Source organism: Lissotriton vulgaris, chromosome 5 (genome assembly GCF_964263255.1).
Source record: "Lissotriton vulgaris chromosome 5, aLisVul1.2, whole genome shotgun sequence".
Classification (NCBI taxonomy): Eukaryota; Metazoa; Chordata; class Amphibia; order Caudata; family Salamandridae; genus Lissotriton; species Lissotriton vulgaris.
Genome location: NC_141693.1, coordinates 1803076458 through 1803102811, shown reverse-complemented (window position 1 = coordinate 1803102811; position 26354 = coordinate 1803076458).

Below are 26354 nucleotides of genomic sequence, written 5' to 3'. Positions count from 1 at the left end.
AGAGGGGACTTAGGGCCTAGCTGCAGAGCGCGCGCGGAGTGATTTGGGAAATTTGTGAAAAATTGACTAAGTCCCCATTTTTGTACTTTTGCTCTTTGGCTGTTTGGGGGTCTTCTACTCGTTTTCTCCTGGGTTGACGGCTCTGGGGCCATTGCTGGGAAGCTCTAATACCGGATAAAAGTGTTTTGGACCAAATCCCAGGCGGAATGTTTTTTGTGTTTTTGATGACTTGCTTGCCTTTGAGGTGCTCTTAGGGGGGGTTCCGTCTGTTTGTGGGTGAGTTTCGTGGTCTGGGAGCATTGCTGGGACACTCTAATCTTGATTGCATTTGCTTTTCAGGAAATCCGTCGTGCCAACCCCGACTTATGGCCTAGCTACGCAGCGCGTTTGGACCGAAGGCCCAGAAATATTGCAAGTATGAGATTTTGCTTTTGGCCTGTTTGGGGGTGTTATGCTTCTTGGCGGGTGGGTTGCCGGGTCTTGGGGCATTCCTGGGAAGGTCTAATACCGGGTAGAAGTGGATGGGACAAAATCCAGGCCAATTTTTTTTTGGCTATTTCTGACATTTTGCTCTATGTAGCGTTTTCGGGGGCCTGTTTGGGGGGCTTCCTGGTGTTTGTGGGTGAGTTTCGTGGTCTTGGAGCACTGCTGGGACACTCTAATCTTGATTGCATTTGCTTTTCAGGAAATCCGTCCTGCCAACCCCGACTTATGGCCTAGCTACGCAGCGCGTTTGGACCGAAGGCCCAGAAATATTGCAAGTATGAGATTTTGCTTTTGGCCTGTTTGGGGGTGTTATGCTTCTTGGCGGGTGGGTTGACGGGTCTTGGGGCATTCCTGGGAAGGTCTAATACCGGGTAGAAGTGGTTGGGACAAAATCCAGGCCGATTTTATTTTGGCTATTTCTGACATTTTGCTCTATGTAGCGTTTTCGGGGGCCTGTTTGGGGGTCTTCCTGGTGTTTGTGGGTGAGTTTCGTGGTCTGGGAGCACTGCTGGCTATATATACTTTACTTTGCAAGAGGTTTGAAGCAAATCCATGGTGGCAGAGGGGACTTAGGGCCTAGCTGCAGAGCGCGCGCGGAGTGATTTGGGAAATTTGTGAAAAATTGACTAAGTCCCCATTTTTGTACTTTTGCTCTTTGGCTGTTTGGGGGTCTTCTACTCGTTTTCTCCTGGGTTGACGGCTCTGGGGCCATTGCTGGGAAGCTCTAATACCGGATAAAAGTGTTTTGGACCAAATCCCAGGCGGAATTTTTTTTGTGTTTTTGATGACTTGCTTGCCTTTGAGGTGCTCTTAGGGGGGGTTCCGTCTGTTTGTGGGTGAGTTTCGTGGTCTGGGAGCATTGCTGGGACACTCTAATCTTGATTGCATTTGCTTTTCAGGAAATCCGTCGTGCCAACCCCGACTTATGGCCTAGCTACGCAGCGCGTTTGGACCGAAGGGCCAGAAATATTGCAAGTATGAGATTTTGCTTTTGGCCTGTTTGGGGGTGTTATGCTTCTTGGCGGGTGGGTTGACGGGTCTTGGGGCATTCCTGGGAAGGTCTAATACCGGGTAGAAGTGGTTGGGACAAAATCCAGGCCGATTTTTTTTTGGCTATTTCTGACATTTTGCTCTATGTAGCGTTTTCGGGGGCCTGTTTGGGGGGCTTCCTGGTGTTTGTGGGTGAGTTTCGTGGTCTGGGAGCACTGCTGGGACACTCTAATCTTTTTTTTTTTTTTTAAATTTTTGAAAACCTTTATTGAGACCAGAACACACAGCTATTCAGCCTGACATCCCGGAGGCGAGGCAGCAAGAGTAAAGGAGACAAATAGTGTCAAACATTTAAGTCATAATCATCAAAGGTTAAATTTTATGATATAGAAACAACAACAAGCGCCCGCGGGCGCGAAAGTGGCAGTGTATAAAATGTGACGCTGGGTGTCAGGGATGGGTAGGGGATAAGGCAGGAAAGCACTCAAGAAAGACAGATAACAGAATGGGAAGGAGGGGGGCGGGGGAAGACATCAGGAGAAAGAATCACATCAAAGCTCAGTTGGCGTCACAGGTTAGGGAGAAACGGTATCCTGTTGAGCAATTGGTTCAGGCGGTAGACACACATCCCCCCTATATTCGTTCCACGCTCCCCAAATTTTCATCCAAGTCCGAGGTTTCCCTCTGGCCACATAGACTGTCTTTTCCCTAAACATACACCAGTCCATGTTGGCCTTCCACTGCACCAATAGAGGGGCCTCATTCGCGCCCCATCTCTGGGCTATGTCCCTCTTCGCCACCATGTTCCCAAGGGTAACCCACCTAGTCTGTGCAACGTTGTGGTCGGACGGCTCCCATACATTCAAGAGGCATCGACGGGCCTCCGCCTGGGAAGCCACGCCAGTAACCTCCGCCATCACTCGGTGGACCCTTCTCCAGTAGGAGGCGATCACCGGGCAATCCCAGAGGATATGTAGGAAAGTGGCAGGGGCCCCACAGCCCCTGCGGCAGAGACCGTCAGGTGAGAAACCCATACGCATCAATCGGGCCCAGTCACGTACACCCGGTGCAAGACCTTAAACTGTACGAGGCGAAGACGGGAAGAAATGGCAACCTCCTTAGGAGAGGAAACCGCACTCTGCCAATCCTCGTCGTCCAACTCAAGGCCATCCGCCACCCACTGATCTCTCAAGCCAAGGAGGAGGTCTGTGCGTGTATTAATCAACTTCTTGTACGAGAGGGAAATTGCACTGTCTGGCATGTGCCCATCCAGGATCCTATCTTCCAGCGGGGAACTTTCAGGAATGACGCCGTCCGGCGGAGTGGCCGAGACCAGCGCGTGTCTCAGCTGCGCATAATGGAAGAACTCCGTCGCGCCCAGCTGGTACTCAGCTTGCAACTGGGGGAAGGTCTTAATCAAACCCCTAGAGAGCATGTCCTCAACCCTGCTGATGCCAATGAGGTCCCACCTATCAAAACCCTTGGTGTGCCACAGTCTACCCAGGATGTCGGAGTCAAAAAGGGGAGTGAACCTCGTAAGTCTGCCCTGTCATCCCTGCGCCTTGGTAACCGCTTTCCAGGTGCGAACCGCCGTTCGGGTGGGTCCCGTTAACTTGCGGTCAAAGGATTTGGAATATAGGGCACGGTAGTAATTACCGCCGCCCGTCAGCCACCTATCCATGGCGTAGCCGGGGTTCACCACTGGGCCGTAGAACCCATGGTTCAGGGCAGCTAGCTGCGCCGACCAATAATACCGGCGCACGTCGGGCAGGGCAATGCCCCCATCGTACCAAGGGAGCGTGAGTTTGTGGAGGGCGACGCGGGGGCGACCCTCCCAGAGGAGGTTACGAAGAAGGCCTTCGATCTCACGGAAGTAGCGGGCTGGGACAGGGTCTTGCGCGTTTTGTAGTGCATACAGGAATCTGGGCAGGGCCATCATCTTGAAAAGGGCGGCACGGCCAAGGAGGGAGAGTGGCAAATGGCGCCAGCTGTCGACATCACGTCGCAGCCGCTGAAGAGGGGGGAGCAGGTTGTTGTCATACCGGAGCTTGGCATTGCCGGAGATGTATATACCCAGGTATTTGAAACCGCGCGAAGCAATCTGAATACCGCAGCCCCTAGGAAGGCGCGGGGTATCTCCTTTGAGGACGTATAGAGATGACTTGGCCCAGTTTATAACCAGGCCAGAGTACCGCCCAAAGAGTTTGATGACGTCACAGGCCACAACAAGGGATCTGCCAGGTGAAGACAGATACAGCAGAATGTCGTCAGCGTACAAGGAGACCCTGTCCTCAAAGCCAGGGGCCCATTTGATACCCCTCAAGTCGGGATGTGAACGCAACAACGCTGCAAGAGGTTCGAGTGCCAAGGCAAACAATAGGGGGGACAGGGGGCAACCCTGTCTGGTACCGCGACGTAGGGGGAATGGCGCCGATAGGCGGCCATTGACTGTGACATTGGCCATCGGGTCCGCATACAGGAGCTTCACCCAGCTAACGAAGACGGGTCCAAACCCGAGCTTGGCCAGAACCGCCCATAAGTAGGGCCATTCGAGCGAATCAAAGGCCATGGTGGCATCCAGGGACGCCAACACAGCCGGCTCTTCAAGAGTGTGGGCCCGGGCCATGACCCCATGAAGGCGGCGCAAGTTCAGGGCAGTGTTACGGTGGGGGATGAATCCAGATTGATCGGGGTGCACGAGATCGCCAATGACTCCAATCAAACGATTAGCCAAGAGTTTGGCAAGGACCTTGGGCTCCGCGTTAAGGAGGGAAATAGGACGGTAAGAACGACAGACGTCCCGTGGTTTGCCCTCCTTGTGGATGACCACGATGGTGGCCAATCGTTGGTCCAGGGGGAGAGAGCCTCTCTCAAAGGATTCCAGGAACATCTTACGGAGATGCGGGGAGACTGCGTCCGAGCGGATTTTATATAGTTCCACTGGTATACCGTTAGGCCCGGAGGCCTTACCGGAATTAAGTGAACGGATCGCAAGATCAACTTCGTCCGCGGTGATGTCCCTATCCAGGTCCTCTCTTTCTTCCTCGGAAAGACTGGGCAGGTCGATATCGGAGAGGAAGGCCATCGAGTCCGCCTCCGAAAAGTCCGAGGCAGACTCATAGACCCCCCGGAAGTAGTCTGCGAAAGAGTCCACAACGGCGCTGGGATCCGTAAGGATCGCACCGTTGTCACCAAGAAGCTCCGGCACCACCCGGCTGGCCATCTCCCTTCTGTCAAGCCAAGCCTACAGCTTCCCGGCCTTGTCGCCCACATCGTAGATGCGACCTTGCTGTTCCTTGGCCAGGACAAGAGCGGCGTTAGTGGCCAGGGCGTGATACTCCGCTTGTTTCAGCGAGAGATTGTGAAGGACCAAGGGGTCCGGATTGGATCCCAGTTGAGTCTCGAGGCGTAACACTTCCTGCTCAATAGTCAGCATATTGGAGTCTCTGTCACGACGGGCAGCAGCGATAAGTGCCTGGGCCTCGCCCCGGAGCACCGTCTTAAAAGCTTCCCACAGTGTAACGGCCGACTCCACCGAGCCCACGTTCTCGGAGAAGTAAAGATCAATGGACTTGGCCAGGAGGGAGCGGGTCTTGAAATCACGGAAATACCATGGATTGACTGCTGCCGGGCGCTCCGACAGAGTCACTCCAAAATCAAAGGAGACCCATAGCGGGGAGTGGTCGGAAATGCCCCGCGCAAGAAAGCGGGCCTCGGACACGGCAAGTGCATCCGAAGCCAGCGTAAGGACATAGTCGATACGCGAGAGACTCCCATGCGCGCCCGACAGGAAAGAAAATTGACGGAGCGTGGGGTGCAAGAGCCGCCACGCGTCCACCAGCCCAGTAGACTCAAGGAAGGACGGCAGCCACATCTGTGGCCCACGTAGGTCGCGAGGCGGTTGACGATCAAGGAGACCAGAGCAAACCGAATTAAAGTCACCCCCCACTATCAAACGACCAGCCGGCATAGACAAGATGGCACCACCAAGGTCCTGAAAAGTACTAGACTGGAGCCCTGGGGGGACGTACACGGACAACAACGTTTGGGAACGCCCTTCCCATCTACCAGCCACGGCGGCGTACCTCCCCCTATCATCAATCAAGGTGGTCTCTATCTCTAGGGGAAGGGATGCAAGCACAAGAATTCCCGCCCCCCTGGAGCCGGAAGAGAACCCCGAATGCGCCACCATTTTGTATCCTTTGCGATTCAGGGCCTTACAGGCGTTGCCCACCAAGTGCGTCTCCTGAAGAAGTACAACATCTGGCATATGCCGTTTAACCAATTGTATAACCACCCCTCTCTTGATGCGATCACCCAACCCGTTAACATTCCAACTAAGAATTTTCAATACTCTACCCCTCATCCCTCCACCTCCCGCCCCACCCATCACCCGAAGACACTTGCATCAAAGAAAGTCCAGGATCGCCATTGTCCATTTGCCACAAAAGAGAAAGAAAAAGAAACACAAAACAAAACAGAACTGTACCCAACCAACCCCCCACCCTGCACCCCTGCAGTAGACTAAAAAGCCCCCCCAACCAGCAGTGTGCCTGTCGCCCCATTAACTACTCTACAGAAGACCCAGAGGAGTAAGGAATCCCCGTGAAATCGTCCCGCCACCCACCATGAAAATAAAGGAGAGAATAATCGCACCAAAAACACCAGTCCGGCGGTCATTCGAGGCAGGGGTAGCCCCGGCTCCCAGTTCATTCTTGCCGCTCCGCTCCGCCCGAGGCGCCTCCAACATCTTCCTCTTGCTCTTCCCGCTCTGGTGTTACAGTGTCCAGCCACTCGCTCACATTCTCAGGATAATCAAAAAAGTAGGCACGTCCCTTGAGTTCCACGCGGAGCTTTGCTGGGAATTGCATAGAGTACTTGAGACCCATGTCTCTGAGCCGTCTCTTTACGCCCGCGTAGCTCAACCGTTGGCGTTGTACCAGTCTGGTGAAATCCGGGTAGAAATGCACCTCCGCATTCTGATATTGTAGCGGCCCGTGCGATCTGGATGCCTGGAGGATCGCATCTCGATCTCTAAAATTGAGAAGGCGCGCCACAATTGGTCGCGGCGTCGCCCCCGTTTTAGGTGGTCCCCCTGGCACACGGTGGGCACGTTCCACTGAGAAGAAATTGCTCAGTCCAGAGGGCGCCAGGTGTGTCTTGACCAATTCTTCCACAAACAGGTCCGCTGCGCCATTTTCGGACCCTTCCGGAACCCCCACTATTCGGACGTTCTGCCGCCTGGCTCGCCCTTCAAAGTCCTCCAGCCGCTTTGAGAAAAGATCGGCAGTCGATCGCAGGTTCCGGACCTCCGTTTGCAATTCAGAGACATCCGAGGTCAGACTAGTGGTCTTGATGTCAAGCGCTCTCACACGATCATTTGTCTTGCCCAAGTCGGTCCTGATGAGGGAAATATCAATGGCCATGGAGTCCACTTTATGGGACAGAGTCTCGTGCTGCTGTTGTACATCGGCGCGGAGGCTGGTGATGGCACCCATGATGTCCATTAGGGTAGGATCCGAGCCGTCCGGCGGGCCATTCACTGGGGCCCCTTTAGAGATGGCCCCCGATGTAGGTGGCGACTTGAGATTCACATACCGCTCCATGCGGTTGTTCTGCGTTTGCGGTTTGCCCCGACCACCTTTATTTGATGCCCTTTCCGGATCGCCTCTGCCCGCCATGATGGGTTCCCTAGAACAAAGGACAGGCGGCCGCAGGTCAGGGTCCACAGCCGAGAGTCAGTCGGATCAAAAAGTCACAATCAGGCCGACGAGGGCAATACAAGTGCGCAGTGTCGTCACCAAGGAGATGGCAGGCAGGGCCCGTGCAGTCCGATCGGGCGAAGTGACGAAGTGGCGAAGTCCGGAAGGACAATGGCACCGTCACGGAGCGGAGTTCAGCTCGACGTAACTTTGCTCAGGAGTCACCGATTTGGAAGCCGATTGCAGTCCCCGCCTCAGTAGGCCGTCAGCATTACAGTCCCACCAACGTGGGGCAGGATTTCAGGCAGGATAGTTGCGGTGGATCGGACGGTCCACGGAGCTCCGAGCTTACGCGGCCATCTTGGTCGCCCGCGAAGCTCCTCCCCCCGACACTCTAATCTTGATTGCATTTGCTTTTCAGGAAATCCGTCGTGCCAACCCCGACTTATGGCCTAGCTACGCAGCGCGTTTGGACCGAAGGCCCAGAAATATTGCAAGTATGAGATTTTGCTTTTGGCCTGTTTGGGGGTGTTATGCTTCTTGGCGGGTGGGTTGACGGGTCTTGGGGCATTCCTGGGAAGGTCTAATACCGGGTAGAAGTGGTTGGGACAAAATCCAGGCCGATTTTTTTCTGGCTATTTCTGACATTTTGCTCTATGTAGCGTTTTCGGGGGCCTGTTTGGGGGTCTTCCTGGTGTTTGTGGGTGAGTTTCGTGGTCTGGGAGCACTGCTGGCTATATATACTTTACTTTGCAAGAGGTTTGAAGCAAATCCATGGTGGCAGAGGGGACTTAGGGCCTAGCTGCAGAGCGCGCGCGGAGTGATTTGGGAAATTTGTGAAAAATTGACTAAGTCCCCATTTTTGTACTTTTGCTCTTTGGCTGTTTGGGGGTCTTCTACTCGTTTTCTCCTGGGTTGACGGCTCTGGGGCCATTGCTGGGAAGCTCTAATACCGGATAAAAGTGTTTTGGACCAAATCCCAGGCGGAATGTTTTTTGTGTTTTTGATGACTTGCTTGCCTTTGAGGTGCTCTTAGGGGGGGTTCCGTCTGTTTGTGGGTGAGTTTCGTGGTCTGGGAGCATTGCTGGGACACTCTAATCTTGATTGCATTTGCTTTTCAGGAAATCCGTCGTGCCAACCCCGACTTATGGCCTAGCTACGCAGCGCGTTTGGACCGAAGGCCCAGAAATATTGCAAGTATGAGATTTTGCTTTTGGCCTGTTTGGGGGTGTTATGCTTCTTGGCGGGTGGGTTGCCGGGTCTTGGGGCATTCCTGGGAAGGTCTAATACCGGGTAGAAGTGGATGGGACAAAATCCAGGCCAATTTTTTTTTGGCTATTTCTGACATTTTGCTCTATGTAGCGTTTTCGGGGGCCTGTTTGGGGGGCTTCCTGGTGTTTGTGGGTGAGTTTCGTGGTCTTGGAGCACTGCTGGGACACTCTAATCTTGATTGCATTTGCTTTTCAGGAAATCCGTCCTGCCAACCCCGACTTATGGCCTAGCTACACAGCGCGTTTGGACCGAAGGCCCAGAAATATTGCAAGTATGAGATTTTGGTTTTGGCCTGTTTGGGGGTGTTATGCTTCTTGGCGGGTGGGTTGACGGGTCTTGGGGCATTCCTGGGAAGGTCTAATACCGGGTAGAAGTGGTTGGGACAAAATCCAGGCCGATTTTATTTTGGCTATTTCTGACATTTTGCTCTATGTAGCGTTTTCGGGGGCCTGTTTGGGGGTCTTCCTGGTGTTTGTGGGTGAGTTTCGTGGTCTGGGAGCACTGCTGGCTATATATACTTTACTTTGCAAGAGGTTTGAAGCAAATCCATGGTGGCAGAGGGGACTTAGGGCCTAGCTGCAGAGCGCGCGCGGAGTGATTTGGGAAATTTGTGAAAAATTGACTAAGTCCCCATTTTTGTACTTTTGCTCTTTGGCTGTTTGGGGGTCTTCTACTCGTTTTCTCCTGGGTTGACGGCTCTGGGGCCATTGCTGGGAAGCTCTAATACCGGATAAAAGTGTTTTGGACCAAATCCCAGGCAGAATTTTTTTTGTGTTTTTGATGACTTGCTTGCCTTTGAGGTGCTCTTAGGGGGGGTTCCGTCTGTTTGTGGGTGAGTTTCGTGGTCTGGGAGCATTGCTGGGACACTCTAATCTTGATTGCATTTGCTTTTCAGGAAATCCGTCGTGCCAACCCCGACTTATGGCCTAGCTACGCAGCGCGTTTGGACCGAAGGGCCAGAAATATTGCAAGTATGAGATTTTGCTTTTGGCCTGTTTGGGGGTGTTATGCTTCTTGGCGGGTGGGTTGACGGGTCTTGGGGCATTCCTGGGAAGGTCTAATACCGGGTAGAAGTGGTTGGGACAAAATCCAGGCCGATTTTTTTTTGGCTATTTCTGACATTTTGCTCTATGTAGCGTTTTCGGGGGCCTGTTTGGGGGGCTTCCTGGTGTTTGTGGGTGAGTTTCGTGGTCTGGGAGCACTGCTGGGACACTCTAATCTTTTTTTTTTTTTTAAATTTTTGAAAACCTTTATTGAGACCAGAACACACAGCTATTCAGCCTGACATCCCGGAGGCGAGGCAGCAAGAGTAAAGGAGACAAATAGTGTCAAACATTTAAGTCATAATCATCAAAGGTTAAATTTTATGATATAGAAACAACAACAAGCGCCCGCGGGCGCGAAAGTGGCAGTGTATAAAATGTGACGCTGGGTGTCAGGGATGGGTAGGGGATAAGGCAGGAAAGCACTCAAGAAAGACAGATAACAGAATGGGAAGGAGGGGGGCGGGGGAAGACATCAGGAGAAAGAATCACATCAAAGCTCAGTTGGCGTCACAGGTTAGGGAGAAACGGTATCCTGTTGAGCAATTGGTTCAGGCGGTAGACACACATCCCCCCTATATTCGTTCCACGCTCCCCAAATTTTCATCCAAGTCCGAGGTTTCCCTCTGGCCACATAGACTGTCTTTTCCCTAAACATACACCAGTCCATGTTGGCCTTCCACTGCACCAATAGAGGGGCCTCATTCGCGCCCCATCTCTGGGCTATGTCCCTCTTCGCCACCATGTTCCCAAGGGTAACCCACCTAGTCTGTGCAACGTTGTGGTCGGACGGCTCCCATACATTCAAGAGGCATCGACGGGCCTCCGCCTGGGAAGCCACGCCAGTAACCTCCGCCATCACTCGGTGGACCCTTCTCCAGTAGGAGGCGATCACCGGGCAATCCCAGAGGATATGTAGGAAAGTGGCAGGGGCCCCACAGCCCCTGCGGCAGAGACCGTCAGGTGAGAAACCCATACGCATCAATCGGGCCCAGTCACGTACACCCGGTGCAAGACCTTAAACTGTACGAGGCGAAGACGGGAAGAAATGGCAACCTCCTTAGGAGAGGAAACCGCACTCTGCCAATCCTCGTCGTCCAACTCAAGGCCATCCGCCACCCACTGATCTCTCAAGCCAAGGAGGAGGTCTGTGCGTGTATTAATCAACTTCTTGTACGAGAGGGAAATTGCACTGTCTGGCATGTGCCCATCCAGGATCCTATCTTCCAGCGGGGAACTTTCAGGAATGACGCCGTCCGGCGGAGTGGCCGAGACCAGCGCGTGTCTCAGCTGCGCATAACGGAAGAACTCCGTCGCGCCCAGCTGGTACTCAGCTTGCAACTGGGGGAAGGTCTTAATCAAACCCCTAGAGAGCATGTCCTCAACCCTGCTGATGCCAATGAGGTCCCACCTATCAAAACCCTTGGTGTGCCACAGTCTACCCAGGATGTCGGAGTCAAAAAGGGGAGTGAACCTCGTAAGTCTGCCCTGTCATCCCTGCGCCTTGGTAACCGCTTTCCAGGTGCGAACCGCCGTTCGGGTGGGTCCCGTTAACTTGCGGTCAAAGGATTTGGAATATAGGGCACGGTAGTAATTACCGCCGCCCGTCAGCCACCTATCCATGGCGTAGCCGGGGTTCACCACTGGGCCGTAGAACCCATGGTTCAGGGCAGCTAGCTGCGCCGACCAATAATACCGGCGCACGTCGGGCAGGGCAATGCCCCCATCGTACCAAGGGAGCGTGAGTTTGTGGAGGGCGACGCGGGGGCGACCCTCCCAGAGGAGGTTACGAAGAAGGCCTTCGATCTCACGGAAGTAGCGGGCTGGGACAGGGTCTTGCGCGTTTTGTAGTGCATACAGGAATCTGGGCAGGGCCATCATCTTGAAAAGGGCGGCACGGCCAAGGAGGGAGAGTGGCAAATGGCGCCAGCTGTCGACATCACGTCGCAGCCGCTGAAGAGGGGGAGCAGGTTGTTGTCATACCGGAGCTTGGCATTGCCGGAGATGTATATACCCAGGTATTTGAAACCGCGCGAAGCAATCTGAATACCGCAGCCCCTAGGAAGGCGCGGGGTATCTCCTTTGAGGACGTATAGAGATGACTTGGCCCAGTTTATAACCAGGCCAGAGTACCGCCCAAAGAGTTTGATGACGTCACAGGCCACAACAAGGGATCTGCCAGGTGAAGACAGATACAGCAGAATGTCGTCAGCGTACAAGGAGACCCTGTCCTCAAAGCCAGGGGCCCATTTGATACCCCTCAAGTCGGGATGTGAACGCAACAACGCTGCAAGAGGTTCGAGTGCCAAGGCAAACAATAGGGGGGACAGGGGGCAACCCTGTCTGGTACCGCGACGTAGGGGGAATGGCGCCGATAGGCGGCCATTGACTGTGACATTGGCCATCGGGTCCGCATACAGGAGCTTCACCCAGCTAACGAAGACGGGTCCAAACCCGAGCTTGGCCAGAACCGCCCATAAGTAGGGCCATTCGAGCGAATCAAAGGCCATGGTGGCATCCAGGGACGCCAACACAGCCGGCTCTTCAAGAGTGTGGGCCCGGGCCATGACCCCATGAAGGCGGCGCAAGTTCAGGGCAGTGTTACGGTGGGGGATGAATCCAGATTGATCGGGGTGCACGAGATCGCCAATGACTCCAATCAAACGATTAGCCAAGAGTTTGGCAAGGACCTTGGGCTCCGCGTTAAGGAGGGAAATAGGACGGTAAGAACGACAGACGTCCCGTGGTTTGCCCTCCTTGTGGATGACCACGATGGTGGCCAATCGTTGGTCCAGGGGGAGAGAGCCTCTCTCAAAGGATTCCAGGAACATCTTACGGAGATGCGGGGAGACTGCGTCCGAGCGGATTTTATATAGTTCCACTGGTATACCGTTAGGCCCGGAGGCCTTACCGGAATTAAGTGAACGGATCGCAAGATCAACTTCGTCCGCGGTGATGTCCCTATCCAGGTCCTCTCTTTCTTCCTCGGAAAGACTGGGCAGGTCGATATCGGAGAGGAAGGCCATCGAGTCCGCCTCCGAAAAGTCCGAGGCAGACTCATAGACCCCCCGGAAGTAGTCTGCGAAAGAGTCCACAACGGCGCTGGGATCCGTAAGGATCGCACCGTTGTCACCAAGAAGCTCCGGCACCACCCGGCTGGCCATCTCCCTTCTGTCAAGCCAAGCCTACAGCTTCCCGGCCTTGTCGCCCACATCGTAGATGCGACCTTGCTGTTCCTTGGCCAGGACAAGAGCGGCGTTAGTGGCCAGGGCGTGATACTCCGCTTGTTTCAGCGAGAGATTGTGAAGGACCAAGGGGTCCGGATTGGATCCCAGTTGAGTCTCGAGGCGTAACACTTCCTGCTCAATAGTCAGCATATTGGAGTCTCTGTCACGACGGGCAGCAGCGATAAGTGCCTGGGCCTCGCCCCGGAGCACCGTCTTAAAAGCTTCCCACAGTGTAACGGCCGACTCCACCGAGCCCACGTTCTCGGAGAAGTAAAGATCAATGGACTTGGCCAGGAGGGAGCGGGTCTTGAAATCACGGAAATACCATGGATTGACTGCTGCCGGGCGCTCCGACAGAGTCACTCCAAAATCAAAGGAGACCCATAGCGGGGAGTGGTCGGAAATGCCCCGCGCAAGAAAGCGGGCCTCGGACACGGCAAGTGCATCCGAAGCCAGCGTAAGGACATAGTCGATACGCGAGAGACTCCCATGCGCGCCCGACAGGAAAGAAAATTGACGGAGCGTGGGGTGCAAGAGCCGCCACGCGTCCACCAGCCCAGTAGACTCAAGGAAGGACGGCAGCCACATCTGTGGCCCACGTAGGTCGCGAGGCGGTTGACGATCAAGGAGACCAGAGCAAACCGAATTAAAGTCACCCCCCACTATCAAACGACCAGCCGGCATAGACAAGATGGCACCACCAAGGTCCTGAAAAGTACTAGACTGGAGCCCTGGGGGGACGTACACGGACAACAACGTAAGGGAACGCCCTTCCCATCTACCAGCCACGGCGGCGTACCTCCCCCTATCATCAATCAAGGTGGTCTCTATCTCTAGGGGAAGGGATGCACGCACAAGAATTCCCGCCCCCCTGGAGCCGGAAGAGAACCCCGAATGCGCCACCATTTTGTATCCTTTGCGATTCAGGGCCTTACAGGCGTTGCCCACCAAGTGCGTCTCCTGAAGAAGTACAACATCTGGCATATGCCGTTTAACCAATTGTATAACCACCCCTCTCTTGATGCGATCACCCAACCCGTTAACATTCCAACTAAGAATTTTCAATACTCTACCCCTCATCCCTCCACCTCCCGCCCCACCCATCACCCGAAGACACTTGCATCAAAGAAAGTCCAGGATCGCCATTGTCCATTTGCCACAAAAGAGAAAGAAAAAGAAACACAAAACAAAACAGAACTGTACCCAACCAACCCCCCACCCTGCACCCCTGCAGTAGACTAAAAAGCCCCCCCAACCAGCAGTGTGCCTGTCGCCCCATTAACTACTCTACAGAAGACCCAGAGGAGTAAGGAATCCCCGTGAAATCGTCCCGCCACCCACCATGAAAATAAAGGAGAGAATAATCGCACCAAAAACACCAGTCCGGCGGTCATTCGAGGCAGGGGTAGCCCCGGCTCCCAGTTCATTCTTGCCGCTCCGCTCCGCCCGAGGCGCCTCCAACATCTTCCTCTTGCTCTTCCCGCTCTGGTGTTACAGTGTCCAGCCACTCGCTCACATTCTCAGGATAATCAAAAAAGTAGGCACGTCCCTTGAGTTCCACGCGGAGCTTTGCTGGGAATTGCATAGAGTACTTGAGACCCATGTCTCTGAGCCGTCTCTTTACGCCCGCGTAGCTCAACCGTTGGCGTTGTACCAGTCTGGTGAAATCCGGGTAGAAATGCACCTCCGCATTCTGATATTGTAGCGGCCCGTGCGATCTGGATGCCTGGAGGATCGCATCTCGATCTCTAAAATTGAGAAGGCGCGCCACAATTGGTCGCGGCGTCGCCCCCGTTTTAGGTGGTCCCCCTGGCACACGGTGGGCACGTTCCACTGAGAAGAAATTGCTCAGTCCAGAGGGCGCCAGGTGTGTCTTGACCAATTCTTCCACAAACAGGTCCGCTGCGCCATTTTCGGACCCTTCCGGAACCCCCACTATTCGGACGTTCTGCCGCCTGGCTCGCCCTTCAAAGTCCTCCAGCCGCTTTGAGAAAAGATCGGCAGTCGATCGCAGGTTCCGGACCTCCGTTTGCAATTCAGAGACATCCGAGGTCAGACTAGTGGTCTTGATGTCAAGCGCTCTCACACGATCATTTGTCTTGCCCAAGTCGGTCCTGATGAGGGAAATATCAATGGCCATGGAGTCCACTTTATGGGACAGAGTCTCGTGCTGCTGTTGTACATCGGCGCGGAGGCTGGTGATGGCACCCATGATGTCCATTAGGGTAGGATCCGAGCCGTCCGGCGGGCCATTCACTGGGGCCCCTTTAGAGATGGCCCCCGATGTAGGTGGCGACTTGAGATTCACATACCGCTCCATGCGGTTGTTCTGCGTTTGCGGTTTGCCCCGACCACCTTTATTTGATGCCCTTTCCGGATCGCCTCTGCCCGCCATGATGGGTTCCCTAGAACAAAGGACAGGCGGCCGCAGGTCAGGGTCCACAGCCGAGAGTCAGTCGGATCAAAAAGTCACAATCAGGCCGACGAGGACAATACAAGTGCGCAGTGTCGTCACCAAGGAGATGGCAGGCAGGGCCCGTGCAGTCCGATCGGGCGAAGTGACGAAGTGGCGAAGTCCGGAAGGACAATGGCACCGTCACGGAGCGGAGTTCAGCTCGACGTAACTTTGCTCAGGAGTCACCGATTTGGAAGCCGATTGCAGTCCCCGCCTCAGTAGGCCGTCAGCATTACAGTCCCACCAACGTGGGGCAGGATTTCAGGCAGGATAGTTGCGGTGGATCGGACGGTCCACGGAGCTCCGAGCTTACGCGGCCATCTTGGTCGCCCGCGAAGCTCCTCCCCCCGACACTCTAATCTTGATTGCATTTGCTTTTCAGGAAATCCGTCGTGCCAACCCCGACTTATGGCCTAGCTACGCAGCGCGTTTGGACCGAAGGCCCAGAAATATTGCAAGTATGAGATTTTGCTTTTGGCCTGTTTGGGGGTGTTATGCTTCTTGGCGGGTGGGTTGACGGGTCTTGGGGCATTCCTGGGAAGGTCTAATACCGGGTAGAAGTGTTTGGGACAAAATCCAGGCCGATTTTTTTTTGGCTATTTCTGACATTTTGCTCTATGTAGCGTTTTCGGGGGCCTGTTTGGGGGTCTTCCTGGTGTTTGTGGGTGAGTTTCGTGGTCTGGGAGCACTGCTGGCTATATATACTTTACTTTGCAAGAGGTTTGAAGCAAATCCATGGTGGCAGAGGGGACTTAGGGCCTAGCTGCAGAGCGCGCGCGGAGTGATTTGGGAAATTTGTGAAAAATGGACTAAGTCCCCATTTTTGTACTTTTGCTCTTTGGCTGTTTGGGGGTCTTCTACTCGTTTTCTCCTGGGTTGACGGCTCTGGGGCCATTGCTGGGAAGCTCTAATACCGGATAAAAGTGTTTTGGACCAAATCCCAGGCGGAATTTTTTTTGTGTTTTTGATGACTTGCTTGCCTTTGAGGTGCTCTTAGGGGGGGGTTCCGTCTGTTTGTGGGTGAGTTTCGTGGTCTGGGAGCATTGCTGGGACACTCTAATCTTGATTGCATTTGCTTTTCAGGAAATCCGTCGTGCCAACCCCGACTTATGGCCTAGCTACGCAGCGCGTTTGGACCGAAGGCCCAGAAATATTGCAAGTATGAGATTTTGCTTTTGGCCTGTTTGGGGGTGTTATGCTTCTTGGCGGGTGGGTTGACGGGTCTTGGGGCATTCCTGGGAAGGTCTAATACCGGGTAGAAGTGGTTGGGACAAAATCCAGGCCGATTTTTTTTTGGCTATTTCTGACATTTTGCTCTATGTAGCGTTTTCGGGGGCCTGTTTGGGGGGCTTCCTGGTGTTTGTGGGTGAGTTTCGTGGTCTGGGAGCACTGCTGGCTATATATACTTTACTTTGCAAGAGGTTTGAAGCAAATCCATGGTGGCAGAGGGGACTTAGGGCCTAGCTGCAGAGCGCGCGCGGAGTGATTTGGGAAATTTGTGAAAAATTGACTAAGTCCCCATTTTTGTACTTTTGCTCTTTGGCTGTTTGGGGGTCTTCTACTCGTTTTCTCCTGGGTTGACGGCTCTGGGGCCATTGCTGGGAAGCTCTAATACCGGATAAAAGTGTTTTGGACCAAATCCCAGGCGGAATTCTTTTTGTGTTTTTGATGACTTGCTTGCCTTTGAGGTGCTCTTAGGGGGGGTTCCGTCTGTTTGTGGGTGAGTTTCGTGGTCTGGGAGCATTGCTGGGACACTCTAATCTTGATTGCATTTGCTTTTCAGGAAATCCGTCGTGCCAACCCCGACTTATGGCCTAGCTACGCAGCGCGTTTGGACCGAAGGGCCAGAAATATTGCAAGTATGAGATTTTGCTTTTGGCCTGTTTGGGGGTGTTATGCTTCTTGGCGGGTGGGTTGACGGGTCTTGGGGCATTCCTGGGAAGGTCTAATACCGGGTAAAAGTGGTTGGGACAAAATCCAGGCCGATTTTCTTTTGGCTATTACTGACATTTTGCTCTATGTAGCGTTTTCGGGGGCCTGTTTGGGGGGCTTCCTGGTGTTTGTGGGTGAGTTTCGTGGTCTGGGAGCACTGCTGGGACACTCTAATCTTGATTGCATTTGCTTTTCAGGAAATCCGTCGTGCCAACCCCGACTTATGGCCTAGCTACGCAGCGCGTTTGGACCGAAGGCCCAGAAATATTGCAAGTATGAGATTTTGCTTTTGGCCTGTTTGGGGGTGTTACGCTTCTTGGCGGGTGGGTTGCCGGGTCTTGGGGCATTCCTGGGAAGGTCTAATACCGGGTAGAAGTGGTTGGGACAAAATCCATCGCGGAAAAGCCTTTAGTTTTGGCACTTTTTGTAACTTAGGGTTCGTTAGGGTTAGCCCTAGCAGCAGGATTGCATGTGTTTCGGGGTGTTCTAGATTTTTCCAACTGAGTTCTGGGGTCTTAGAGCACTCGTGAGAATGTGTAATTTTGGTTGCAAGTCATTTGAAGAAAATCCATGGTGGGAAAGGGGGGATTTGGCATAGTTAAAGAAAGCCTTTGCCACTATTCTTAACTTAGGGTTCGTTAGGGTTAGCAGTATTTCTATTGCATGTGTTTGAGTGGGGGGGATTTCGAGTCTTGGAGCGATGCTGGCTATGGCTACTTTTGCTTGGTTGCTTGCAAGTGGTTTGAATGCAATCCACGGTGGGTAATGGGTAATTAGGAAGGGGGTACTTCGGCCTACTTTTACTTTCAAAGTAAGTTTTGTCACCAGTTTTCTGCTAGGCCTCGTTTTTTGAGATTTGATTGGGGGTCTTCTACATTTTTGCGACTGGCTTTAGTAAGGGTCTGGGTGGGAGCACTGCTAGGAAGATCTAATTTTGTTCTAAAATACAGTTTACAGTACACCTAGCTTGAGGGGCAAGATCCGCTACAATAATTTGCCCATACTTATTTATCCTTCAAAAGGTGACTCAGAGTACGCACTTTCAAAAATATTGTACTGTCTACTAGGAAAAACAAATTGTGACTTTTTGCACTCCACAGCCTACATACCTTATATTTATTTATCAGTGGTGTTGTAATATTATATCACTTCCTGTTTTTCGTTGAATAATTACAGGCCGGGTTTCAGTCTCTGCAATGGGGAAAAAAGGATGGAGTCAGGCTTCACAGTAGCGAGCCACAATTCAGCATCAGGCAGGCAGTGGACAGGGTGTCTTCTGGTGACCAACATCGATGGACGAAGCGTCGGCTGCAATGGAGGAGTGCCGCTAATAGGAGGATTTTTTTTCTGCAGGCAACTTACTTACCACTTCCAACAGGACCACTACAACCACATAGATACAGTATCCCTTGCCTTTTTCTCTGACTGTGACTGCATTTCTTGGCTCTCTCTCGGCTTCTACATTGATCCCTTAACACATCACTTAGTCCACTCCACTATCACATCTGCACCACACATAGTCATTTGTAAGTGCTCCTACGTAATTCGCAAGTCGCAGCACGCCCCAGGCCGTAGAGGACTGGGATGGCCCCAATGATGAAGCATGTCACCAAGGGGCAACCCTGGTGAGTGAGGGGACACCTAGAAAAAAAGCAATTTCTCCTTTTCTATCTACTATACCTTCCAGACCAACCCCACTGAGTGTTGTTGTGAATGGATTTATAGTGACCAGCAAGGCTCTCGGGTATCTGGCTACAGAGACCTTATGTTGAATATCGTTATCAATAATTTACACATAGGCCCTTTACTGTTGCATTCTTTCTTCCACAGTTGTCGAATGTACTACTTACTTTTCACTGACATGCATGCAGTAGTGCATGCACTTTCAAAGATTGATGGATAGGTTTGTACCCAAAGAATTGTTTATATTCAATTGTTTGTCTATGCTGTGCTTTTTTTTACAGGGTGTCTTCTGGTGACCAACATCGATGGACGAAGCGTCGGCTACAATGGAGGAGTGCCGCTAATAGGAGGATTTTTTTTCTGCAGGCAACTTACTTACCACTTCCAACAGGACCACTACAACCACATAGATACAGTATCCCTTGCGTTTTTCTCTGACTGTGACTGCATTTCTTGGCTCTCTCTAGGCTTCTAAATTGATCCCTTAACACATCACTTAGTCCACTCCACTATCACATCTGCACCACACATAGTCATTTGTAAGTGCTCCTACGTAATTCGCAAGTCGCAGCACGCCCCAGGCCGTAGAGGACTGGGATGGCCCCAATGATGAAGCATGTCACCAAGGGGCAACCCTGGTGAGTGAGGGGACACCTAGAAAAAAAGCAATTTCTCCTTTTCTATCTACTATACCTTCTGTCAGGTTACGCAGCCCCTAAGCGCCTACCGTACTATGAAACTACATTTCCCATGAGTAGGCGGGAGACTTGCAGGAAGTTTATCTGGGGAACAGACGCGCTTCCTGTTGCGCGTTATTCTGGTTTCTGTTCTGCACCGGCATGAGAGCGGACGCTCTGCATGCTTTTCTATCGTGTCTCCTGTGGACTATCACCTTCCTCCCCCCCCCCCCTGAGGCTCAGTGGGGAGCGCTTCCGTGTTCTGTCCTTGGCGGTAGACGGACTTCACGCGTCTTCAGGTAAAGCCGCTCTAAACTCTTCGGCCGCCCGTGCGGTCAGCTGATTACTGCCTGAACGGATTGTTAAGGGAGGTTCTGTGACTGTTTTCTAACAGAATTCTACCTTTGATGAATTCCTGTTTGGTTGAATTGTGTGTGGCGGAGCACAGTGGCGGTCTATACCACGTGTTAGCGTTCACATCGGGGATCGTTTTTGTACTATTAAAACGGAGCGCGGTAGTAAGGACAACTACGCGTCTCCGTTGTATAACTGTGTATTTCAAAGGACCTCCATAACTGGGCATGTAGTGAGGTAACTACAGGCTACCCCAGTTCTCTTTGTGTAGTGCACCGTGGGGTGTGTTGTTGGCAGAATTCAGTGGTGGTCGCAACTACGTTTTTCTGTTTGACCTTCACCAAAGATTCTCTACTGGGTCATTACTTAGAGAGCGCAGTGTTGTAGTTCTTGCTTCCTACACACTACCGTTTCCCTCTTCCTTTTTGTTGGACCATACATCTTTGCTTTGACTATTTGGAACCCCCTTTGTACATTGAGTCCTCTACCAAGTTTGTGGTATGTTGTGAGTAGTGGGTTTGATGTCTTAGTATAACGCGAGTGTGTTTGGTGCGACAGGAGTGTGTTCGTTAACTATATGTTTATGTGTTTCTTAGGCCTTCCTCACAGATTGTGGCAGAAGGGCTATAGTATTTCCTATCCAAGGTCATGTTTTCTTGGTGCTCAGGTACTTGTCTACTTCCTTGGTTATTTAGTGAGACTATATGAGAGTACCCTTGTATGTTAGGACAGCACTTCACTGATGCCTGTCTTGTCTTCTGTTACAGGTATCCTTTCCCTGCTGACCCTACCTTTACCCATCCCACATTTTTTATTTTAGTTTGTTATTTTTCTCCCCCGCCTAATGGCTCGAACACCCTGTGTTTACACTTCTGGGTGTTGGTGACATTTGGAGGTGGAACCATATTTGCATCGACTGGATCACGGGGAGTAAACCTGACACCTTCCAGACCAACCCCATTGAGTGTTGTTGTGAATGGATTTATAGTGACCAGCAAGGCTCTCGGGTATCTGGCTACAGAGACCTTATGTTGAATATCGTTATCAATAATTCCACACAGGCCCTGTACTGTCGCATTCTTTCTTTCCACAGTTGTCGAATGTACTACTTACTTTTCACTGACATGCATGCAGTAGTGCATGCACTTTCAAAGATTGATGGATAGGTTTGTACCCAAAGATTTGTTTATGTTCACAATAGTTTGTCTATGCTGTGCTATTTTTTCTTGTCTCCCAAAACCTTTCCCAAAAACCCCCGTACCCATCCATTTTTCAAACCCTAACCCTCTTCCCCCGGGCTGTGTGGTTTTGATTGATGTGTGACTAAATTATTATTACAGCAATAAATCCACACACTTGCTGGGTGGGGAGGATAAGGTGATAGCAACAGGCTGGTGAAGAAATCCGAGGATATATTCTTACTCTGCTTGACAAAGAACCATTGCTAATGTGAAAGAACTTCAACCGAATTAGTAGTTATACTTTACCATTTGTTAGGCTACAATGTGGCACTGCTCTACTGTACTTCTGTCACCTGCTATATTCTCAGTTGTACCGTTGAATTGCTCAGGAGGACAAACCAGATTTCATTTTCTTTTTTTTCATAGGCATGCAACTGCCACTGTGTCACACCACTAGTACCACCGCTATGAGGAAATTTTATCCGACCAAGATTGCCAACGTTATTCGGTGTTTCCCGTGGAGCCAGCCCTGGGTCTAGCCCTACTTTCAAACACAAATTACAGGTAAGATAAGCGTTTGGTGGTTTGGGGGTATAATGGAGTATTAGTACGAGAGACGAGAGACTGAAGGTAGTACTACTAAAGTCCTAGGACTCTTGGATTCACTTCACTTAGTCTGTGAGAGGCACTTAGTGTTGAAAACATTTGGGCATTTACACTTAAAGGAAGAAAATGGAACTAAACTTTCAGGAAAACAGTCAACGTTAAACCCCCACCCACCAGGCAAGCAGTAAAAAACAGGTATGCTCAGATAAAGTTTGAAAAAGTATATTTATATCCCTAACAAAATAATCTCCCGCAAGACCCTCCCTAACCCCAACGATTGTCCTTCAAAAGTCCCCAAAAACCCAACTCCCAATTCCCACCCCCCAAAAGTCTCTAAAAAAGGGGCAAGGGACACTATGGGTGGATGCTGTTAACTTTTTGGGCCAGGGCATCATGCTCCTCGCGGAGCAAGGCGAGCTCCTGCTGAAGGCGGGACACCATCAGGGTAGTGCGGCGCAGGCGTGCCTTCACTGCCTTGCAGGTGCAATGCCTGTGAGAGGCAGCTGTTGGCCTTGCTGCTCGGCGGTGGCGTTTGCCTTTGGCAGCCCGGCTCAGTCTGGGTGGACCACTGTGCTGGGTGGCAGCCCGTGGGGCCACGGAGGCCGATGCAGACGACGTTGTTGTAGTTGTCGACTGCACACTTTCCACGTCCTCCAGGGCCACCAGCCGCCGATATTCCGCAACAGTGGCCTCGATCCTCCGTTGCCGGGCCGCTCTAGCCAGCTCCTTCCTCCTTGTTCGTTTGGAAGGAGAACCTATATGAAGAAAGAAAGACATAGTCTGTAACCAATGCTCTTTAAGATTAACTCAATCATTCAGCAGAAATTTGTGTTGCAGTACAACTAGCAACTTGCAAGCGCATTACATAACTATTGAGGCCAGTATCTATCTAACCTCACACTTCTTCATCCTTGCTCTAACATTAGTGGGAGTTTAAGGAACAAATTCTACGAGCACTGTGGACTTCCATTGGAGTCGACTATGAAAGTACACCAGTCTTATTCTTCTTCTTATCTCTTGTTTTGGAAAATTGGTACGTTATTTTCTGCAAGCCGGCATAATGCCAGCGCAGTAAACTTGCACCCGAGAAAAAGAGACGCACGCCATGAGGAGTGACCTAGACTTGCGTTGCCGTTGCGTTACTGTACCCGTCCAGTACATGCAGGTGGTGAAGCTCTTACTTTTCTATTACGGGTGGCACTGAGAATACTCTGTTACAACTCAAGGGCTACTGCTTAATTAATTTAACTTTCACCCTACAGTGGAAATGAGTACTAGAAATGGAAAATTGAAGAAGATAAATAATCTGATTATCTATCACTTCACATGGGATGTTTTTGCTTATATATGGGATGACTTTAGGTGCTTTGCTTTTTATTGAGTGACCACTGATACATCCACACATGAATGACTGAGTACTACTAAACTTATTAAGAGAGGTAGGGAGTGGCCACCATAATAACCGGATCTATGCAGTGCTTGCAATACAAACTACTGCTACTATTTATGGTAGTATTTGGAAAAAATTAAAAGTTCTTTTCCTTGCCTTTCCTACACTGGAACGGACGTGCGGGTGCAGTGTTACATGCTCTTCAAAGTTACACTTAGTTCATCCACTGACCGTCTACTCTCTCTAGATCATGGGTACTCACAAACTTTCTCTCAGGGGCTACATTTACAGTGTAGTTTGGGGCCGAGGGCCGCACTGGTGGGGGCGGAGTCAGAGGGGGCGGGGCTAAAGCAAAACGATAACTTGTGACCATGAGGTTGCACACAGGTCCCTGCAGCAGATGCCCTCATCCACTGAGCCACCAGACCCAGCATTTACATACATCTCTCTCCCTCCTGCTCTCCCTCCTGCCCTCCCTCCATCTCTCTCTCCCTCCTGCCCTCCCTCTCCCTCCCCCTCTGTCATCTCACTGTGTGTGTGTCTATCTGTGTCAGCCTTCAGCCCGGGTTGAGACCGCTTCCTCAACGCGCACACACAGACAACAACACCAAAGTACTTAACAGGTCTTTAAAAGACCATTAACATATTATTGAGGCTTTGTTTGTTTTAGCGCCCCTGCTTCTCCACCCTGACAATCACTGCTTGCCCGGCCCCACAGAGCAGAGGCTTTGTTCTATTTCACCTCTTTGTGGCCTTGCATCTCCACTCTGCTCTGTGGGGGCCGGGGGAGCAGTGATTGTCAGAGTGGAGATGCAGGGGCGCTAACAGGTGAAATACAAAAAAGCCTCTGCTCTGTGGGGGCCGGGGGAGCAGTGATTGTCTGCAAGGTCTGCGCACCGCCAAGGAAGGCTTGCTGGGCCACCACCGGCCCGCGGGCCGTACTAGGAGTACCCCTGCTCTAGATACACATATGCTATCTAAGAGTCAGATAGTAGCATGATCCAGGTATATGGACACATACAGTTTCTGTGTCACCCACCCAGGCTGTTGTCCTTCCACCCATCATTGCTTCATCATTCACCCAGCCATGCATCTCATATTCTTGCCTTCCCAGCTAGTCTTCAATCTCAATAAGTAAGGAATATATAAGAGCTTACCTCTGGCCGCCACCACCACCGTCTCAACTCTCACAGCCGCCGCCGCCGCCTCCTCCCCTGAAGAATCGCCCTCCGCCTCCGTGTCGAGCACCACCACCTCCACACTGGCCCCGCCACCAGATGTTCCACCTACAAAGTACATTTAAGAATGTTAGAATAAAGCACTCACTAGTCACTAGTATTTGGTCTAGGAATGAAGACATGTGAAAACAATGTAATTTGTGACTGTCTACGTTAAAGTTAAAAAAAATGTCCTTTTCCAGGGAAGGTTGTCTTGCTGCACTTTTTGGCACAACTGATGAAGGCTGTTTTTTTAACACGCACCATTTTTCTCCACACAGACAGAAGATGGACTTCTAACAACAAGATCAAGTTGAAACCAGGTGAGAGCTCGGCTCGACCACAAGAAATGTCTTCAATTAATCGTCAGCACTAACCACTTTTCCATTATCAGTTAAACGTTTAGTTTTATTATGACTTCATTTTAATAAATGTGTTTACTTTTAATAAAGCTTTTAAACTTAAATACAATCTGTGTTTTTTGGTCCAGACTAGAGTGACTGAGCGAAAGGTTTTGCAATTTTTGCAAGCATGAGTCCAGATAGAACACTTCAAAAGACATTATGGACAATCCCAGAGGACTGCACTAAGTTGATAGAGCTATTGCTGACTAGAATCATGGGAGTTTCGCCAACCGTGCAATCTTAGTTAGCTACACAGACAGACTAATAAGAATAATCTAGTAATACCACAGGGAGTCATAGTAGAGGCAGGATAAGAATTTAGATACAGTCTACAAGAAGAGCAAAGACAATTTTGAAAAAAGTCAAATGAGGAACGCTAGGAAAAATAGGTACTAGTCTAAAATGAAAACTTACTGGGGCCAGCAGAGGAGCCCTCGCCTGCCCGATCCTGGCCCTGTTGAACAGCATCCGCCGCCTGCTGCTCCTGTGTCCTCCTCTCGCCCCTGGGGGGAGCTGACGTACAACATGAAAGAAAGAACAGAAAACATGGATGATTGTTGCTTGTCAATGTCAACCAAATCAAACATTTCAAAAGAACAATAACAAAATATTTCCGCGAAATTATATTGATTATGGTTACTTTTCATTTATTTGCGGACCTGTGACTTCGAAAGTCACGTAACTCACTAAACAAAGTACTGAAACGTTCACCTAGGACTGGCAGGCAGCAGTCCGCAGGCAAGACGCAAAGTGACAGACAAACTCCATTGTGATTTCAGTCAGATCAGTGACAACACTAACAGTTGCCTGCTACATTACCAGTCATTTAAATAGTCAAACTATCAATCCACCGCCACTATTTTTCTTATTGTCAGGGTTACAAAGGAAGGGGCAGATTTAAGCCCTTGCGGCTCTTTTGCGCCGTTCTTGCGTGACTTTTGTGACGCAGCAGCTAAACAAAAAAGGGCGCCATGGTGCGGCGTATAATATTATAACAACGTGACGCATTTGGGAGATGCATCCCGTTATAAAGCCCTGCGCCATCAGGGGGCGTTCCGGCGCAAGGGAGGGCATTCCTGCGCTGGAACACATCCTAATAGTGGCTGAGGGAAATCTACAAAATATCAATCAGTCACCTTTAGGACAATGATGCGTCACACAAACCCTGCACCTGCTTGAAGCAGACGTACGGCTTGACCCAGCATTGGGGAGATAGGGTACCCCAGAGCATTGATGGAGCTGCGCCATCGTTGCGACGCAACTCCAGCAGTAAAGCTTCGGTGACGTTTTGGGCCCATGGTGCGCCGCATTGCAAATACGGCGCACCATGTTTGGTGGTGGTAGCGGGCCGCACAATTAATGGCGCATCCCTGCTACTTTGCAGGGATGCGACGGTAATTGCAATTCTGCCCCTTAGGGGCATACTTACTTACGCGTTCTGGCGCATCTCCAGAGATGCGCCAGATCAAATGCGTCACGCAAAACTACCCTTGCGACACGGCAGATGTGCCTCATTTACAATGCGGCGCGCCCTGGCGCAAGGGTAGGCACTTGCGTGACGCATCTCGTCACGTAAGAGCGGCGCATCGCTGGAGTCACGTCGCCAACGCAATGCAACTCCAGTAATGCTCAGGGCCACCCAATACTTAACATGCTGTGTCAGTCCTTTCGCCTGCTTCGAGCAGACATAAGGAATTGAATTGACGTAGCAGCGTCGCAGAAGTGCCTGCGTTAA